Source organism: Anopheles funestus, chromosome 3RL (assembly GCF_943734845.2).
Source record: "Anopheles funestus chromosome 3RL, idAnoFuneDA-416_04, whole genome shotgun sequence".
Lineage (NCBI taxonomy): Eukaryota > Metazoa > Arthropoda > Insecta > Diptera > Culicidae > Anopheles > Anopheles funestus.
This window is the reverse complement of record NC_064599.1, coordinates 14,306,021-14,317,549: the sequence shown is the minus strand read 5'-3', so window position 1 is coordinate 14,317,549 and position 11,529 is coordinate 14,306,021. Positions and strand designations below refer to the sequence as shown.

The window sequence follows — 11,529 nt, the reverse complement described above, 5'->3', positions numbered from 1 at the left end:
CTAAACAAGAAGTGTATGAGTTATGTGATAACAACGGAGTCGGTAGTTGTTCACCCTTGACGTAACGTAACTGACAGTAGATAAGCGTGACGTTACCAAAAGGGCGGACGAAGCACTCGCCGCGCGAAGAAACGGCCTTCGCGGAGGTACCATTTTTTGGGCACCAGAACAGACGCCGAAACGATACTGAACGGAAAGCAAAAAGACGTGAATTTTTTTATCCGCCCATCCCCGCGTTCGCACTTGTAAACTCGTCTGACGAAAAACGTTGAATAAAGGTAGTGAAAAATTTAAAAAAGCGCATTGATTTATTTCGAATGAAACGTAATTTTGTATCAGTATGTTTGAATTATTTGATTTCGCAATTGTTTATTTTAAGTATAATTTCAGTAGCAATTTATATAGATAAAAGTAAGGAATTTTATAGTTATACGTTGAATACAACATTGTAACTACTATTTCAACGTCCAACCAGCCACAGTGATAAGAATTTGACTATTAGTGCCATCTAGCGTTGGAAATGTTAACCGTTAACATTAACATTAACAATGTTCTAATGTTGACCGAAACCAAAAGACTTTTGTTGGCATATAGCGACGAACTCGGTATGAGGCAAAACAGAATTAAACCTGTATTAGATATTTACAAAGTGTTAGAAGATGGAAAATTATTTTAAATCTAAGAAATTAATAAATTGAATACACAGTGGAAACTTTAAGCAAAATTTCTTTTAAAACAATCACATTTTAACATAATCTTAAGGGATCGGTGTTGCTTTTTTCAGATATAAATAGTTCAGTTCGTTTTATTATTTGTTATTTTTCTAAATCTTTTATAAATTTAAGTATCTATCATCTCCTTCCTGTCCTGTCTAATAATTCAAAACCGCAGATATTATCAAGTTTTTAATTTCGAAAATTTTGGCCGACAAACATCGTGGAGCCGCTTGTAGTTATTAACGCGAAATGTGATTGTCACCGAATGGATGAGCACCTAGTGGTTGCCACTTGGAACTTGTTTCCGTCCACCAAATACTGTACCTTATAGTAAATTCCATCCAGAGCAACGTATCGATATTATCTCGAGATGACGACTTTACCGGTTTGCGGATCCAAGGATGTTCCGGTTTTATATGTATGAACCGAGTGAAGACGGAATGTTTAAGGTCAAAAGAACCGGCGTTAGGCACGTGAGCCAGTTTTATAGGTGAATTGTCATCTTTAGTTTTCCTCTTTCTATTATTACTTTTCACATCCGTTTTTCCTAATTTTTGTCAAAAAATTATCATTCTTTGGTAGTCTGTGTGTTTACGAATGAAATTTGGGTGGAAACAAACACTTTATCGATATAAACCAGTTTTCGTAGATGTATTTATTTCAGTTTTGATGCACTGTCGAATGCAAGGAAAAATAAAGTCGCTGACCGTTGAATGATGTCAGTCTTAAATCGTCGTTCTTGTGTAGTGGACGGATAACCCCTGGAAAAAGCAATGGTAAGAACTATGGCCGCTTATTTAAAAGAGAGTTTACATACGTGTGATTTCGTTATTTTTCCGTAGAATCACTTGAGATCGTTTTACTGGATTTTCGCTGCGGCAGTTTTGTTGATTGTAACGACTGTCTTTTCAGCGCCGGTTCAGCGCCATAATGGGGATTCCAATCTTGTTTACTACGAAAATGATCGTAATGAAACCTGGTACGAATTTGCGTACCAAACCAAAGATGGCCAATACCGCGAGGAGCAAGGATTCATTGATCCGGTAACGGGCATCTTGACTGTGAAAGGCTCGTATAGTTTTGAGGGCACGAATGGAGAAACATACGCATACAACTATGTGGCAGATGAGAATGGATATCAGATTGTGGAGAAGCCTTCAACAGCAGATTTGTCTGGTCTTATAGAACCACTCACAACACCTGAAAAACCGGCTATATTTGACAAAAATGTTATAATTTCCCTCCTTGGTGGTGGTAAACTTTGATGAGTGTATCGTTGAATAGCGACGAAGAAATTATTTGCTGTGAACGTAAGAAATAAATGATGCACTGGTTCTCATAGAATGAGGACGATTGCAAGAAAAAAAACACCCTTGTTTATATAAATATCGCAATTTTATGAAGACGACCGACAGTGCTTGATCGCCGAGATTGCTATTCAATTAGGAGTTTTTGCAAACTAAAGGCCCGAGAAAGTGTAATTTCTTTTGCTGTACGTGGCAAAAACGTGTATGTGTATATGTAAGAAAGGTAAGATCAGGGGGCCTGGGAGGATGAATGAGACAGGACTGAGAGAAGAAGTGTAGATAGAGAAGAATAGAAAAACAGTTACCGGTTGCGATTCGAAGGCGAAACCAAAGCCATTTCAATAACGGTATTTATGTATATCAATAAGAACAGTTTATTTCGATTCCCAAGTATGTTGTTGAATAAACAAACGATCATATTTGTAAATTTTTTAATCAGTACAATAACAATAAACGGGACGAAAAAACAAATAAAAATCATGTTATAAATAAAAATTAAAAAAATAAAATAAATATGCTAAACAACAATAAAAAATTCGGATACCATATTTAAAAGACGATAGATGAAAGACATATTCTAACGATCGTTCCGAGCGATCGAAACCCGTACTTGAGTCGTGAGATAATGCCTTTCGGTCTGGTCGTCTTTACTTTACCATCCTGATATCGGCTGCTTTCCGGGGGTGAGGTTTAGATGACGATGTACAATTCCGTATGGGGATCGAACCATACTCAGTGGTGGAAACCCGTTTTAGTTCACCACATTCCAGTAGACTTCACGCAATACATGTAGAGTCCATGCGGAGATGAAAATATTCAAATTTTCATCCATTCTTTATGTTGGCGCATCTTTTCCGATCAAGCTTAGGTGGCTAGCATTGAAGGCAATAAAGGATAGTAGTAAAACATAGCAGGAGATTAGCAAACACGTTAACAATATTAAGCAGACTAAAAGAAACATGATGAAAAATTCTACATTTGGTACAATTGTGTAGTTGAACAAAAACCTGTCGCAAGACTAGATTTATTCAAATTTTAGCCGGCTGGTGAGGAAGATCTAGTCATACTGACATGACAAACAAGAATTTTTATTTTTAGAACCATTTCCAGTGATATATAAAATCGCTGATCGTCAAAAATTTTAGTCTTGATTCATCGTCCTTCTGAAGTGAACGGATTAAACACCTCCAGAAGCAATGGTAAGAACCATTCTTGCCTAACTTAATGGAGTAACTTGGTAGTAGAGTTTTCATATGTTTTTTTTCTTCCTTTATTGTAGAAGCACTTGAGATCTCCTTGCTGGGTTTTAGCTGCGGCATCATTACTGATTGTAGCGGCTAACCTTGCAACTTCTTCGATGCCCAGTGAAGATTTCTACTACGAAGACACGCTTTTTGAAAATGGGCTTTTCTTTGTAAATCAAACTGAAGATGGTCTTTATCGTGAGGAGCAAGGGTTCGTTGATCCAGAAACGGGCATCATAGATGTGATAGGTTTCTATCGGTTTGAAGGTACAGTTGTTAAAATGTACCGGTACTCCCTTCAGGATGATGGATACGGATTACGCATCGTGCCGCAGCCAAATGAACAATTCACCCGTACGGCACCACAACCGGTAGACATTGAATCAAAACTTATACTTTCCCTCCTTGGTGGTGGTAAATTTCGATGAGTTGATAAAACATAAAGTATTTGCTGTGTACGTGTAAGATAATTAATAAATGCACCAAAAGCTATGTGTTTTCTAAACACTCAAGTGAATAAGGAGAAACGAATATTTGCTGTTGTTGTGAAACTAACTTTTGTATTGTTTACAATGATTTATTTACTACAATTAAAAACGTTACAATTAGTTAACAGAACAATTACATAAAAAGGGACTACAATGATACGTCCGTCGATCGTGCCGATCGAGAGCGAAGAGAGCGAACTAAGCCACTCTTCCCTTGACAGCTACTGTGAAGGGGAGTGCTTGACGTCTCCGCTAGTCGATGGGTTATCACAGGGTGCATCCTAACACTAACAAACAGAAACATTGGGCGGACCGGTGGTGTATGTGACTCACAAGACAAGACTGGGTATTATGTCCCATTCGGACCGTCTTCCCCTTGTAAGACTAACTATCCTGCTACGTGGTAAAATAAGTCTTGATACGGCCTGGGCGTTCTTAACCGTAATGTCTACGACCGCATACCCGGGTATGTTTTTGATTTTCAAACTTCAATAACTTTTTCCAGAAAAAAGTTATCCTGCTGATTTTTTTAGTATCTGTAGCAAATTTAATCCTCTTTTAGAATGCATTTTTAGTTTATTTTTATGTTAATCGCAAATATTATTTTTTCGTGATTTTCTTTTCATACCCCTCAAGTCTACGACCGGCATACCCGGGTATGCCATACATTTTGTATGGCGAGTGGAACTTTTTCGTCTTAAACCTGTAATTACTCTGGATGTATTGAATATTAAAATTTTTAATTTCGCACACAGCTACATACATTAGTTTTCTTTGTTTTTGCGAATAATTGGATTTTTCTGACTTGTTTATTATTGCTTTTTTCGACTTTTTCTAAATGGCAACAACGCGTTTTCATAGCTAAATAATATAAGCGATTAAATAAATTTGTAAGAAACTGCCATAATACTAGAATCCTACGTTTGAAATATTTCATTTCTCAAGTGTTAATTTTATGGTTAATTTCAGTAGCAATTAATATTGTTAAAAGTTAAGAATTTTCTAGTTGTACGTTGAATACAACATTGTAACTACTATTTCAACGTCCAACCAGCCACAGTGATAAGAATTTGACTATTAGTGCCATCTAGCGTTGGAAATGTTAACCGTTAACATTAACATTAATAATGTTCTAATGTTGACCGAAACGAAAAGACTTTTGTTGGCATATAGCGACGAACTCGAAACGAGGCAAAACAGAATTAAACCTGTATTAGATATTTACAAAGTGTTAGAAGATGGAAAATTATTTTAAATCTAAGAAATTATTAAATTGAATACACAGTGGAAACTTCAAGCAAAATTTCTTTTAAAACAATCACATTTTAACATAATCTTAATGGATCGGTGTTGCTTTCTTCAGATATAAATAGTTAAGTTCGTTTCATTATTTGTTATTATTTTTATACATTTATGTGTCTATCAATTCCTTCCTGTCCTGTCTCATGCAGATGTTGATGCAAAACAACAGAGATTTTTTTGAAGTTTTAAATTTTGGTTATATTGCCCGCAAACGGCATGGAGCCGCTTGTAGTTATTAACGCGAAATGCGATTGTCTCCGAATGGATGAGCACCTTTTTTTTTTTTTTTTTTTTTTTTGTTAACGGGGAGGGAACCTTCAAAAGGTACCCACCTCGAAGGGCGGCTTGCGGCTACAAACCAATCCCTCCGAGATGGGTTATGTGGGATTCATCGTGACGCTGGGCCCGTGAAGCGGACCCGGCAGCCGATGGGACCCTAACTAAACCACTCCTCGACCTGATCCGAACCCTGCCGATGCGCTTGATGTGCGTAGTACTCCATGCAGGAACGTTTGTGCGATGCACCCATCCTGTTGACGCGCTGCTGCTTTCCAATGCTGCCACTGCGTCATCCGTCCTAGTTGTTTCAGCTGCTGCTGCTGCTTCGTGCCTTCCTTCCGCTGCTGCTGCTTAATTCCGCCCGTCCGTAGCCGCTACTTCCGGTGGGGTCTAGCTCCTGCTGCTGCTCTGGTTACTCGTTGCTGCTGCTGCTGCTTCCGTTGTCGTCATCCTTTGGTGCGGTCCCGTTTGTTCCGTGTTCCGCCGTCGTTGTTGTCGTCTCCGTCTGGCCGTAGGTGGACTTTCCTCATTCCATCTCACTTGGAGGTTTCTGAAGATGGTCCTTGCGGCGGTCCGGACTGCTTCCCATGTGTTGCTGTTTGCACACATTTCCGCTGCAAGATTTTCTATCGTCAAGCGGGTGTGACTCTGCTGCTGCATCTCGTGTTGGGTTCGAGCAAACCGTGGACAGTGGAACATTACATGGTCGACATCTTCCACTTGGTGTTCACACACCGGGCAGTTTGGCGAGCCGTCGAGGATGCCTTTTTCGACGAAGTAGCTCCGGAGAAACCCATGCCCTGTAAAGAGTTGAGAGAGATAGAAATCAATTTCTCCGTGCTTGCGATTTACCCAGGACATAATGTCCGGGATAATTCTCCTCGTCTTCATCCCCGGCGATCTCGGCTGCCCCGCTCCGGCTGTCCATTGTTGTTGCCAGCGTCCCATGGTCTCTTCCCTTTGCCGCTTTCGTATGTCTGGTCCTGGACTTCCCTTTGCTACCTTTTCGTCGTGGCAGCGGATGTCCTCCTCTAGGAGAAGGACTAACGGGATAGTGCTTGCGACCACGCAAGCGGCATCGTAGGAGACCGTTTGGAAGGCACTGGCCACTCGAAAATGGATGAGCACCTAGTGGTTGCCACTTGGAACTTGTTTCCGTCCACCAAATACTGTACCTTATAGTAAATTCCATCCAGAGCAACGTATCGATATTATCTCGAGATGACGACTTTACCGGTTTGCGGATCCAAGGATGTTTCGGTTTTATATGTATGAACCGAGTGAAGACGGAATGTTCAAGGTCAAAAGAACCGGCGTTAGGCACGTGAGTCAGTTTTATATGCGAATTCTCATCTTTAGTTTTCCTCTTTCTATTATTACTTTTCACATGGATGCAAACATTTTATCGATATAAACCAGTTATTGCGGATGTATTTATTTGGGGCTTGGCTCGCTGACGAAAAGGAGTGATATATAAAGTTGCAGACCAACGTTTGGTTTCAGTCTTCAATCGTCATTCTTGTGTAGCGAACGGAGAAACTTCTGGAAAACAATGGTAAGAACCATTGCTGCTTATCAAAGGAGAGTTTACATACGTGTGATTTCTTTATTTTATCGTTTAAGTATTTCAGATCGCTTTACTGGATTTTCGCTGCGGCAGTGTTGCTGGTTGTAACGAGTGTCCTCACAGCGTCGGTACCAAATGGTGATGTCTACCACGAAAACACGCTTTCGGAAAATGGGCGTTTCTTTGCGAATCAAACTAAAGATGGCATATATTACGAGGAACACGGAATCTTACGTCCGTCATCAGGTTCTATAAAAGTGACGGGATTGATTCGTTCAGAGGGCACACCTGATAGAACATATGAGTACCTCCTGATGCAGGATGAAGATGAATATCTTATCGTAGAACCTTATATACCAGGAGCGATATACACACAAATTGAACCGAGACTCATACTTTCCCTTCTTGGTGGTGGTAAATTTTGAATTACTCTTCGATGAACTGTAAAGAGGAACAATGAGCTTTGAAATAAATGTTATGCTGCATTGAAACTATGACATGTTTTACACAGACTGACGATGAGACACATAATACATGAAAATTTATGTAATTTGTAACCTCGTTGGCGAGTTTATGAAAAATGGACAAATAACATGGAAGATAAAATTTGTACTGATTGATCGTCTATATCCCTTCTACAAATTATGTTTGTTCGTGCATAAGAGTATACATAAAAACTAAAATTTGAAAATGTAATTGTGTGTTGTATTCTCCATTGCAACACCTGTTTCAAACTCCAACCAAAGCAACTGCACAAAGTCAACCATCGACGCCATTTAGCGTTGAGAATGTTAGCCAATGGAATATTAACAATGTTGTGATGTTTCCGGTCGCGAGACCAAAAGACGTTATGCAAATATCGACGTACTCGACACGAAATTTTGGCTTTTCACAAGGTGTTTGAATAAAATCAAACTTTTTCAGCGGTCAAACTCATTATCATTCGGTCCGAATCAATCAGATTTTATCAGCGCTAGCTGGTGTGGAGATTTAGCTTAGCTGTTTCATCGGCCTCATTGGTTATCAATCGTTTTGTAGCTATTAACAATGTTAAGTATGTACTGCAGTATATACTTGTTTGCATATGGAGTTTCGTACGATAATTATTGACCGATTTGTTTGCCGCTGAGGATCATTTTGACGGATATTGAATTCTTCTTGTTCGTAGGTGTTTGTAAAATAAGCAATGGAAACTTACAGCAACATTTTGTGTAAATCTTCTTTTCTTCTTCTTCTTCTTCTTCTTCTTGGGTTGACTACCTCTAAGGACATGTCGGCCATTTTTGGCTTATTAGACTTATACTTACCACGTAGCCGGGAAATCAGTCCTTGCTACGAGAGGATATAATATTTGTTACTTTGTGCGGATGAAAAAAAATACAATGTTTATACAAACAAAAATTATACTTAGATAATTGAAAGAGAAGGGGCGGCCCGGTGGTGCATGTGAAAAACGGCGCCCGTCCACACGGCAGGGACCGGGTTCAAATCCCATCCGGACCGTCCCCACGTAGCATGGACTTACTATCCGGCTACGTGGTAAAATAAGTCTTGATACGGCCAGGCCGTTCTAACCGAGCAAAAAAAAAAAATAATAATAATAATTGAAAGAGAAGATGTGAAATGTGTTCATTATTCCTATCAACTGCTTCGTATTCTATCTCATGCACACATTGATGCAATACGGCAGAGATTACTAACGCTTTCTATACATCCAACGATAGGAGCACAGTTTTGTAGATTCTGCCCGAAAACGGTGTGGAAAGGTGTATAAACCTTCACGAAACCCGTTTTCATTCGCCACATACTACACCTACACGGAGACTCCATTCGGCCCAACGTATCGATCGGACTCGAGATAACGAGTTGGCCGAAATCTCTATTATACGGTCATTCTAAAGCAACCTACGATCGTTATCGAAACGAACGAAATCAACCACATCATTGAATATAACTTTGAATTATAAAGTAGTTAAACTAAGATCATGGGTCATATTGAAGTCGTTCAAATCGTTAACTTAGAAAGTGAAACCGGTCTGTTAGGAGGATGCAACCAAACTAACAACGAATTTATTTTTGGAACCATTACTAGAATCTTTTTTTTTGATAACATAGTGGACGGCCTTGAAGCAGCATCTGCCCTCCCTGCAGATGTGTAGCATATCAGTATCACTGACAAACTAGTAGTGTGGACGATAGCTCGTGTATTTACAGAAACGAACTCGATATCGATACATTCTTGTAATCGCGAATGTATTTGTTTGGGGTTTGGAAATATATAAAAGTCGCTGACCGTTGAAGGATTTAGTCTTGAATCATCATCCTTGTGAAGTGGACGGAGAAATCCCTCAACAAGCAATGGTAAGAAGCATCGTTGCGTATCTTAGCGGAGTTTTCTTACATGTGTGATTTCGTTATTTTAACGTAGAAGCAGTTGAGGTCACCCTACTGGATTTTAGCTGTGGCAGTGTTGCTGCTTCTAACGACTGTCCTTTCAGCGCCGGTCCCACAGGATTATGGCATCATGGAGTATGGAGAAGGTGGTGATGGAGGCAGTGGTGTAGGAGTTACCACGGATCCTGATCGTTCTCCTGTACCAGGAACAGGATCAGTTGATCCACAATTTTTACTTGCCCTTCTTGGTGGTGGTAAATTGTGATTTCAATCGGTGAACGACAGTATACTTATCATAAACATTTAGATACTTGATGAGCTGTCCTGAAAGTTATGTGTTTCTCTTTGACTGGGGATGATGATGACATAAAATTGAAGTTTTTTGTAGTTTTAAGCATCGTGTATTTATTCCGTGAATGCAGTGTGAAAATATGCGAGAATCTCACGTATACATTTTTTTTCTTCACTAGCGTACATATTAACAAGCAGGATAGTTAATATAAACGGCCTTGAAGTGCATCTTCGGTGTTTGAAGATGCATGGCATATCGGAATCATTATTAGTTAGGTACGTAGAATCTTTTATTAGTTTGTGTGTTTGCAGGTAAGTAGCAATGCAGGATTTGAAAGATGAAAACGAGTTTTAAGAAAGACCACTTTGTCGGCGCAAATCACCGAATATTGACAGAAAAGTTTCTATACAAGGTATTTTTGAACTATTGCGAAACGCAAAATTTTTGAGTTTTTGATCTTTTTTGATTTGATTTTGATTTGAGATAAATAAGAAGTATCTATTGAATTAAAAATATACCTTCAATAATCCCTCTTGTAACATGATTAACAAAATTTAAGACTACTGCTAAGAATATTTTAGCGATCTTGAGAAGGTTAGCGATTTACGAAAAAAAAAGTTTAATTTATACTAACAAACCTTTTCTTCGTTCCTTCATACCATTTCCATAATGAAACTAGGATGTTGATGACATGCTCTTGATGACGGTAACCCTATCTCTCTCTCTCTCTCTCTCTCGCTCGCTCTCTCTCTCTCTCTCTCTCTCTCTCTCTCCTACCAGCGTTACGTAATAGTTGAATGATTCCTTTGAAGTCGATTTCCTCGCTATTTTTATCACACTCCAATTTTCAAAGTGAAATTTTTTCCACTCTATCAACCTTTTATGTGCGTCGAAGTACCATTCGGAACTTTGCCATACATTCTGTTCCAAAGCAAAAACAAACAAACTGATAATGAGTCTTTGAATTACGTAATGCAAATCGTAATACAGAATACTACGAACTCTGTCTTAACCACCAGACAATCAAAGGCTCGGAAAAACTCATAAACGCCATCTGGCGTTGAGAGTTAAAAGCGAAATCAAAAGACTTGTGTTGCCATAAAGCGACGAACTTAACAAGAGTTTATTGTTGTATTGCATACTTTCAGGGTGTTTCAGGAGAAAAACATATTAAAAAATGAACCGTTTGAAGAACACCGCAAATTCACAGCTCATTTCAACTTCCTGCTTTTTTATGCAATTGTTTTAAAACTGCTTTCCGTTTGAGTACCTACATATTTTCCCCATTTTTTTGTTTTACAAAATAAACAGCATCATACTAAAAAGTTTTATATTTTTTCATATTTTATTTACGAGTACACTACTTGTTTCGTTAAATCTCGCAGTGTTTCCTGTTGCTGGTAGATATTCGAATTTTCGCTCTACAACAATTTCATTTCTACAAAACCATTTCATTTTTATATAACCATAAGTAAACGGTGTTACTTTGTTAAGATGAAAATATGTTCGTTTTATTATTTATTTTTTTGCTATTATTTTTATAAATCTAAGTACGTATCAACTCCTTGCTGTCCTGCTTCATGATGCAAAACAACAGAGATTATTAAGTTTTTAATTTTAGATACTTTGCCACAAACAGCATGGAACTGCGTGTACTTATTAACGCGGATTGCGATCGGCACCGGATGGATGAGCACTCAGTGGTTGCCACTTGCAACCCGTTTTCGTCCACCAAATACTGTACCTTATAGTAAATTCCATCCAGAGCAACGTATCGATACTATCTCGAGATGAAGACTTTACCAGTTTGCGAATCCAAGGATGTTCCGGCTTTGCGTGTATGAACTGAGTGAAGACGAAATGTTTAAGGTCAAAAGAACCGGAGTTAGGCACGTGAGTCAATTTTATAGGTGAATTCTCAACTTTCGTTTTCCTCTTCG

The 11,529-nt window shown here is 38.8% G+C and overlaps 1 long non-coding RNA gene across 1 annotated transcript; it reads left to right on the top strand.

Moving 5' to 3' along the window:
• Window positions 1-945: 945 nt before the first annotated feature.
• On the top strand, window positions 946-7,751 carry LOC125771600 (uncharacterized). The gene is made up of 3 exons (XR_007419329.1): window positions 946-1,165; window positions 6,637-6,891; window positions 6,960-7,751. It is a non-coding gene; the product is annotated as an uncharacterized LOC125771600 (long non-coding RNA).
• Window positions 7,752-11,529: the final 3,778 nt, after the last annotated feature.